We start from the raw sequence: 9,835 nt of genomic DNA, 5'->3' as shown, positions 1-9,835 counted from the left end.
CTAAATGTATATGAAATAAAATTTGACATTTTCCTTATGGCTTGGGGTGATTGTTTTGAGTCTGTGCACTGGTTACTAACACAGTTGTTTCTGCTGCTTCTTATTCTTTCTCTGTATCAGGTATCTTAGTTATCATTATGGCTAATTGTTTGCATATCTTTGTCACCAGCTGGATTGTGGGCTTCTTCAGGGCCAGGATCCTATTGTGGCCATTGCTGTCTCCCAAATCTGGTGGACTGTTTATAAATGTTTGTCAAGTGGATCGTGATTGTCTCTAATATCCATTTCTCTCTCTTTCAACTTTTGCTTCTAGTCTGTTGTATTAAAGAAAAACAGAAAAGTCAACTTCGTTAAGAACTGCCTGCTTAAAAAGAGTAGATAAAGCTCTCAACAAAGTCCTTAGTACAATTTTTGTGGGAGCTATTGTGGCTTTTGGTGAAGTACAGGCTACTGTGTTGTTGTTTTTTTCTTTTTTTTGGCTGCTCCGCACAGCTTACGGGATCTTAGTTCCACGACCAGGGATCGAACCCTCGGCAGTGAAAGTGCAGAGCTCTAACCGCTGGACCACCAGGGAATTCCTGACTACTGTGTATATTTAAACATATAGAAAATTTGAATTCCCATGTGCTCTCCACCTAAATAATTGTTAACATTTTGCCATAATTTCTTTGTCTCACCCATTCAGTGTAGTAACACACACATATATTAACAAATACAAACACATATCCTGTACCATTTGAAAATTTGTAGTAAGTTCAAAAGTTATAAATACTTTAACATGTATCATCTAAGAATAAAGACAATGGAAATACTTTATTATACTTAAGGAAGTTAATAGTAATCATAAACATTATTTAGCAGCCATTCCATATTTAAATTTCTCTAGTTGTTACAAGAATGTCTTTTTATAAGCCAGTCTAGGTTCCCACATTGCAATTGGCTGGTGTGTTGTGTTTTGTGATGTGATATGTTAGGTTGTACTGTGTGGCTTTGGGTAAGTTCTCTTACATCCCTGTGTAGTGTAGGATTATCTATAATATTGTTTTGAGCTCTGAGAGTCTATGAGTCTATAATTATAGGCCATTTTAGGTCTATAGTTTTGCATTTTATTTTTAAGGAACCAAAAAAATAGAAATGTTATGAAGGAATTTGACAGGAACTGGTAAGCCACCAAATAGAAGAGCAGTGTATTTAAGTCAGCTTTGAAATACCAACAAAACTCGGGTCAATGTCCATGGAGTTTTTTTTCCCAGTTTTATTGAAAAATAATTGACATATGTTACATGGAGCTTTTAAATGATTTCTTCTATGTAGAACTCAGCTGTGTGAAAGTAAAAGTCTATCTATGGAGATTGATGTCTTTAAATACCACTGAGAACCAGGGTAGGAATTGAGGCCATGGACCACTTATTGAAGCTTTTTCCAGCACAATAATCTTCTTAACTATTATGACCCTGCTCAGAAAATAAACATTTTAGACAACTGAATTAATTTCTCATGCCAAATAGTAATAATTTAAAAATATTTTAAAACCTATCATTTTGTAATAATTTTAGACTTTTTGAAAAATTACTAAAAATAAGAACTCTGCATATCCTCCACTCAGATCCCCCAGATGTTTATATCTTCCTTAGCTAAAGTACAATTTTCAAAATTCCTTCAAGCTTTCCTTAAAAAAAAGGGTTTCTTTTTTTGCTTGAGGGGTATCTTCATTCACTTTCATATTAGACTGTCCACTATTCTTGGACTTTAAAAATCCCGTACCCATTTTACAGACTGGATAAGATCATTCTTTACCACATCCTCACATTTACTTTTAAAATTTCTAACCTCATTTCCAGTATTTTTCCTTATAAGGAGCTAGAGAGCCACTACAAATATGGTAGGGTGGGTTCTGAATAACTTGTCTTTGATTTAAACTTAAGGCTTTATTCGGGAGAACGCCTTTTAGAACAGAAGTATGAAAAAAAATATTAGTAAAGCACTTGTATGACAAAGTTGGCTGCAAAATTCAGAAATGAATGTTGGCATTTTAGCTTCCTCCTAGTTACAATTTTAAAAAATTGTCATTGCCCTGAAGTGCTTAAGAGATTAAGGCCTTTACTTTTTTTTTTTTTAAAGCTAAAGTCCTGAGAATAATTTACAGTCAAACTGCTTATTTTTGTTATTTTTGAGATTAATATGTAATGTTTAAATAGTGCTACGTGGTGTTTCCTCCCTCTACCCCGCAGCTGTACTATACTGTTATATCTTTTATATCAATATATAAGCATTTCATTTTAAAACTATGTTCCAGACTAAATAAGCTTAGCGTCCTCAAGCAAAATATTTAAAATCTAATTGTAATTAACCTTGACTTGTGTTATGACTTATTATTAGCATAGGCCTTTCAGTTGCTTTGGTTGATTTTATGAATTCTGACACTTGTCTTGATAAAGCTCACTTAGAGAGACATTTGGAAGTGGTATTGGTGAAAAGATGGCTTAAAATTCAGGAATTTGGGCAGGAAGTTATGTAAATTCAATGTAAATTTATATTTTATTTTTATGTGTACAATTTAATCATTTAAAAATTTAATAGGATATTTCTTACATGAAGTTCACCATTATGTTCATCTTTCTTAGAGGATTAGTGAGATTAAGGGAATAATATTAACTCAAAGCCAAGAAATTAAACTGTGAAAGCCAAAGAGCCAGGCTTTAAGAAGTTGCTGTAATGAAAGTCTATCAAAAAAAAAAAAATCGGGATAAGAATTAGAAAGCTTCCACATATAACTCAGTTTGTTCTTTTCTTTTTTTTCTTTTTTTTTTAATAGGGAAAAGAGTCTTTGGTCAAAATGGATATGTTAGGCTATCAAAAAACATTGTAGCCTCATACTGCTGCTTCCATGACCTTAAGAATATTATTAGTGCCCCATGGGTATGGTAACCAGATATCTTTGATAAGATCAGTTTCTTAAACTAGATTGCCAAGGTAAAGTTTAAAACATGAGGAGAAATTTAAATTTATCACTGAAGAAAGCTAAATCTACCTGTGTAAAAATGTTAATACCAATTAAATTATGTTAAGAATGGTGACTGGGTGGAGGAAGAAAGGGATAACAGAGAGAACTAATCTACATGGACCAGTCTGGATGTGTTTATCTGCTAAGTAACAGAAAACCCTGACTCAAAATGGCTTACACATGAGGAATATTTATTATCTCACATAACACGAAGTCCAAATGTGAATGCTCCAGATTGTTGATTGATTCAATGGTCAATTCAGTTGCTCAACACAGCAGAAATATAAGTTCTCTGCATCTTTCTGTTTTACCCTCTTGGACCTGTTGACTTAGTTCCCCACATGGTTGCAAGATGGCTGCCACAGCTCCAGGAATGGTCATGAACACAATGACATTGGGCACAGGGGATGTTTATCCCCAACTATCTTCTTTGTTAGTAAGGAGAGAGAGCCTTTCCCAGATTTCCCACACATCATTGTATCCAGAATTATACCTCATGCCCATGTCCAAACTAATCCTTGATAATAAGAACAGGAAACCAGGCAGTGTGGAGTGGGCCCCCCCTCCCTTTTCTGAGCACCAGCATGTACAGAGGAGAGGAGACACCCAAACAATGTAAGCATCTTTTTAGCAAAAGGGGAAGAGAGGACTGGATTTTGGTCTCTTCTACTATGAGTAGCATCATTTTTCCATCTCTAATCAACCTTCAATATTTAGTATCAAGGGATTGGGAGGAGCTATCAAATGAATTTACCATATATGGGTCCATGTGTTAATAAACCAATGTGCCAAAACAGACTCAGCTTAAAGACATTGAGGGAAAGAAAGTGGTAACTCAGTCAATGAGTACAAGTTCAGCTGTGCTCTGAGGGCTGAAGCACATCAGTGCTGTGACCCACAAAAGAGCAGTTAACCTTCTTCATCTCAAATCTGTTTTAGCTATCTATAGAAGAGAATTTCTATTTTAAGCTGAAGAGACTTCTGCAAAATATCTGGCTGTGGAGTTTATGAAAAGGATTCTGAAAAAAGGATGCATTTTGTGTTATCTTAACAATATGTCTTATCCTGAGGCTTGTTTGAAGTTGGTAAATAGAAACATGTAGTTCCAAAAGAGATTTTGGTGTATACACCTATACGAGACACGTGGAAATTTTAAACACTTTTGAAATGTAAAAATACAATTTATAGCTTATCAAAGTACATGGTAGATAAGAAATGTGACTGATTATTCTAATCCTTTACTTTGAAACTATGTTGCATGGCTTGGTCCATAACTTCCTGCCCTTCCACTTCATATAGCAATAAAACCTTATAAATAATAATTTAAAAAACCCCTCAGAACCCTTTACTTCATGACCCATGTATGTGTAACGGATTATGTAATTCTGGTTAATTGCTTGTCTATCCCCACAGGACTCTAAGCTCTCCTGATGGTTTCTGAATTTTTCTATAGGATGTGGCTTTGGGACTGCAATCTCTTTGAAGGGGAAGAACGTATGGAGAGCTTGAAGTTTTGTTTTCCCAGGACTAAAATCATCATGAACAATCAGAAGAATGGTAGTGAGGGTGAGCATGGGGGTGCTGGTTGACATGGTGGGGCCTCAGGCACCCCTCCAGCCACTCCTTGGTTTATGGTGAGCAACTCAGACTATGTCTGTAGTTCACTGTCATCTCCCTAGCAGAAAACAATGTGATTCCAAACACTAGTTGAATGACCAAATAAGCAGAATCTATTCCCATTTGCCAAAAGCAGAAACTAAGTTACTTGTCACATGAAGTAATGGGTGTTGACTTTTTCTTTGTTTTCCTAACTGTAAAGCTTGCAGGAAGTGGAATGACAGAATTTTTTTTTTTTAACTCTAATGGTCCAGTTGTGTAGAGATGTGTATTCCCCCTTTCTGAAATAAATCTTCATGTGATTTTTTTGTGAAAGGGTACAAAGGGAATAAAATTTACTAGGTATATACACCAAAATCTCTTTTGGAACTACATGTTTCTATTTACCAACTTCAAACAAGCCTCAGGATAAGACATATTATTAAGATAGCACAAAATGCATCCTTTTTTCTCAGTCCTTTTTATGTCTGAAGATCTCTCTATCTCACCTTACATTTGACGGGATCCTTGAGTGTTGAATTTTAGTCAATATAATCTGCTCTCAGAATTTGTGGTCATTGCTTTGCTACCTCCTAGCATTTACTGCAACTGGTATATAAAGTGTTGGTCTTGGAAATTGTCTTCAGTCAAAGGAGCTACCCTGGAATTCAAATAAAGATCTCTCAGAGTTGATATAGTCGACAGAGAAAATGGAGTCTGCAAGTTGCTAGTTCAAAATCATAGGATGAGTACACGCAGTGGGGTTTAGTGGTTTTAAGCATGAACTTTGAAGTCAGACAGTCCTGAGTTTAAGCCATAGCTCCCCTTCCTTCTTATTTGATGCGTTACTGTGGAAAATTACTTAACCTCTTAAGTCTTAGTTTCCTTGTGCATAAAATAAAGGAGATAATAGTGTGTATAACATGATTGTTGTGATGATTCAATCGGAGTGCTCACTAAACCTTTAGCACGTAAAATGCCCTCAGTAAAATATATTTTTCATTATTATTGTTAGAATCAGTCATAATAATAACTTATATAAATGTCTTGATGAGAGTTTATGGGGCAGCCCATTTGTACAAGAAGCACATTTAAAAAAATTATAAAAAAGCGTAAGAACATTGAAGTGAAAATTCAAATAGCATAAATGTGGATAAAACAAAAATGAAAAGACTTATTTGCCCTACAGCCTAACTTTACTTCCCAGAGGAAGCCACTGAGAAATGTTTAAAAATTAATTTTTCTTTTCGTCCGGAACCGCCATCTTCCAGTAATTCGCCAAAATGACCAACACCAAGGGAAAGAGGAGGGGCACCTGCTACACGTTCTCTAGGCCTTTTAGAAAACATGGAGTTGGTCCTTTGGCCACATACATGAGAATCTACAAGAAAGGTGATACTGTAGATACCGAGGGAGTGGGCACTGTTCAAAAAGGAATGCCCCACAAATGTTACCATGGCAAAACTGAGAGAGTCTGCAGTGTTACCCAGCATGCTATTGGCATCCTTGTAAACAAACAAGTTAAGGGAAGATTCTTGCCAAGAGAATTAACGTGCGTATCGATCATATTAAGCACTCTAAGAGCCGAGATAGCTTCCTGAAACGGGTGAAGGAAAATGATCAGAAAAAGAAGGAAGCCAAAGAGAAGGGTACTTGGGTTCAGCTGAAGCACCAGCCTGCTCCACCCAGAGAAGCACACTTCATGAGAACCAATGGAAAGGAGCCTGAACTGTTGGAGCCCATTCCCTATGAATTTATGGCATGATGGGTGTAAAGAAAATAAAAGACCTGGACGGTATAAATGTTTCTCTTAATTGAGTAGAAGTGTGTGTTCCCCTCCCCCAAACACATATTTAAAGCACACACACACACAAAATAAAAAAAATTAATTTTTATGTAAAATGTCTCCCAAACACTCATTAAGGTGGTGTATCAACTTTGAACAGTGTCAGTTGACCCCATGCCATAAAAATTGGTGAATGTAGGTCTGTTTTCACATTTTCTTTCTACCTCCGCCACACTAACTTCATTTGGGTTAATTACATTTTAGTTTTTCTATTGATTGCTTTTATAAGGTTAGATTATACACCTAAGCCCTATTTCTTGATCTGATTTAGACAAAATCATGCTCCCTGTGATTGACATGAGGAAAGTAGCACTCCTATCCTTTCCAATTCCCCTTCCCATATAACCAACTCCCAACTGTCATCACATATATTACTTTTACATTGTCAAGATATATTTATATTCTGTTTGGTAATATATATTTATATCTTACATGTTGGTCTGTAGGTCGATTCTGAAAATGGAAAATAAAGAGTTTTTATAATATTATGATTACATAAATATTTTCTTTGCAAAACCAAATAGTGTGATTGGACTTGTGGAGAAGATATAATCTTAATGTCACAAAACCAGTGTTGTTCATAAAGAATGTTCTAAGCACAAAGCTCAGATGGACTTTTTTTTTAACACTGTCAATTTTTCAAGATCATGCCACTGTTTATTTAGACCTCATTCTTTTCCATATTTGTTTCTCCTGACACTTTATTTTTCTTTTTTATGCAAGAAAGCATCATATCTTAAGATTGTCCAGCTGCTTAACCGTAATTTTTCTTTAATATAGATTAACCATATTAGGTGCAAGGATACCATATTAGGTTACAAGGGAAATAAACTTTCTCATTTTTTTACGTCTCAAACTATATCTATCTTACCCTCATATTTGATAGGATTCTTGGGTATTGAATTTCAGGTTCAACATTACTTCCTCTGAATTTGAGGCCATTGTTTGGCTGTCTTCTAACATTTAGTGTGACTGATGATAAATCTGATGCCATTCTGTTTCTCATTCCTGTGTATGAAACTTTAGTTGGTTTGTTTCATCCTCAGGAAGGGCTTTTGGAACCTTCTCTTTCCTTGGGATTATTGAATTTCACAAGGATTTGTTCATGTTTTCTGCTTGGCTTTCACTGGGACTCCCATATGAAGACTCATGTCTGTCTTCAGCTCTGGGAGATTTTTTTCAATCATATATTTCATTATTTTATCTCTATTTCTTTTTTCTTTCTGGAACTTTTATGAGATAAATATGTGTTCTTGAGGGTTTATCCTCTATGTATCAACTTTCCTTTCATATTTTCTCTTCTCTTTTGATTGTATGATGTGTGTGATCTTTTTATATTTCTCAGTCATATTTTTAGTTTCCAAGAACAATTTGGTTTCTATTTCCTTTCTTTTTTGCAGGGAGAAGGTTATAATATCATCTCAAATATCTCTGGGAGTACTAAGTAGCTTTCTTTTGTATCAGGTCAGTTGTTTTCTTTGTTTTCTTTGCTCGTCTTGGTCCTTCTCTTTTGGATTCTTGCTGTTCCTCAGATACCGTTAATGCTTGCTTGTCTACTCAGATTCGTGAATAAAGAACAAAGTTCATTGATAAAGGTAGCTGCTGTGGGTTTTCTTTGTGTCATTGTGGTGAGGCACTGATTTTTAAAAGATCTTTTTTGATTGAAAAATTAATGCATACCAAGACTAAAAATTAAAAACAAAAAAGAAGGTATACACCGAAAATCATCAACCTCTCAGAAACCCTCCCAACTGTTAACCACTGTTACTAGTTTCCTTAGTCTCCTTCTATATAGAAAGTATATACAGGAATGTTTATATTTACATAGTCTCTATTTTCACAAAAAATGGTAGTAAGCTATACCTGTTGTTCTTCACTTTGCTTTAAAAAAACAATTTATTTTGCAGAGTATTTTGCATGTGGATATATTACTTTTCATGGCTGCAGAGTTTTACATTGAATAGAAGTGCTGGAATTTATTGAACCATTCTCCTATTGATGGAAAGGAAGTTAGATTCCATCTAATCTTTTGTATTACAAATGTTACTGCACCAAATATCCTTGTATAGACTTGTTGGGGCTTATTTGTAAATATTTTTTATATTTTTTTTTGCGGTACGCGGGCCTCTCACTGCTGTGGCCTCTCCCGTTGCGGAGCACAGGCTCTGGACGTGCAGGCTCAGCGGCCATGGCTCACAGGCCCAGCCGCTCCGTGGCATATGGGATCTTCCCGGACCGGGGCACGAACCCGTGTCCCCTGCATCGGCAAGTGGACTCTCAACCACTGTGCCACCAGGGAAGCTCTGTAAATATTTTTAAAGGAGTTATTTCTGGGTTACAGAGTATGTGTATTTGAAGCATGGATTAAAATTTTTTTTGTTTAATTTAATTTCTTATATAGGTTATAGGTGTTCAACTGGACAAAAATCCAAAGGTACAAAAGGATATAGTAAAAATTAAATCTCTTTCAACCCTTCCTTGTCTTCCTCTGACACCCTCCTCAATCTCAACCAAGACTTTTATCACGTATAGGTGTGTGTGCGTGTGTGTGCGTATGTGTGTTGAGATTATCACATATGGGTATGTGTTTGTGTGTATGTGTGTGTGTTTCCTTCTTAGGTAAATTCCTAGAAGTGGGATAGCTGAGTCAAAGATATGGGAGGCATTTCTTTTTAAAAGTGAGTAAAATTTTTTACTGTGAAAAATATTCATATTTGATTACTTTTAAATGGAGCCATTTGAGTCTTCCCCGCATTTTCCATGAGTCAGGCCCTGGGAGTTCATCCCATGCCTCCTTCACTCACTTCTGCTATTCCCAACCCCACATTCCATCTGGGTGCCAAGGGTTTTTCCAGGGATGCATATTTATCTTCACCAGTATTAGAACAGAGTCGATTCTTGCAGTTTTATATAATCTCTGCTCCTTTCTTTGAGTGTTAGAATCCATGGCAAATGACAATAAAGAAATAGCATTTGGCTCATTTGGTCTCTCTTCAGCACTGTAGACGGTAAGTGGTGCAACTAGATGTTTGCATGACAACATAAAGAGGCCAGTATTTGATGCTGGGCAGCTTTCTGTGCAGAACAGTGTAATTGCTGAAATGCTGTTTGTCTTCCTATCTTTTCATTACTATCATTTTTGTTCAATTCCAGTGCTTTTTACAAGCTTTCATTTCTCTATCTGTGGCCAGTCTTGGTTGGGGTTTCTAATGACACTGATCTGCAGAGAGGCATATACCCCTTATTATAGCACTAAAAGAATCAGAACAGTGTCAAGAAAACATAGCTTTTGCTCTGAAATTCTCAAAGGTAAGTAGTTTGTTTTATTAATTTTCATTGTCTGTGAGTTTAGGTGAACATTGTGGAGATTTACATTGGTAAATAAAGCA

At 35.8% G+C, this 9,835-nt stretch overlaps 1 pseudogene; it reads left to right on the top strand.

Annotated features, from left to right (window-relative positions):
• The first annotated feature begins 5,880 nt into the window (after positions 1 to 5,880).
• Positions 5,881 to 6,449, top strand: LOC132593383 (large ribosomal subunit protein eL21-like; annotated as a pseudogene).
• Positions 6,450 to 9,835: the final 3,386 nt, after the last annotated feature.

The sequence above is a fragment of the Globicephala melas genome, chromosome 14 (assembly GCF_963455315.2).
Source record: "Globicephala melas chromosome 14, mGloMel1.2, whole genome shotgun sequence".
NCBI lineage: Eukaryota > Metazoa > Chordata > Mammalia > Artiodactyla > Delphinidae > Globicephala > Globicephala melas.
This window is presented reverse-complemented; position numbering and strand designations above follow the sequence as displayed.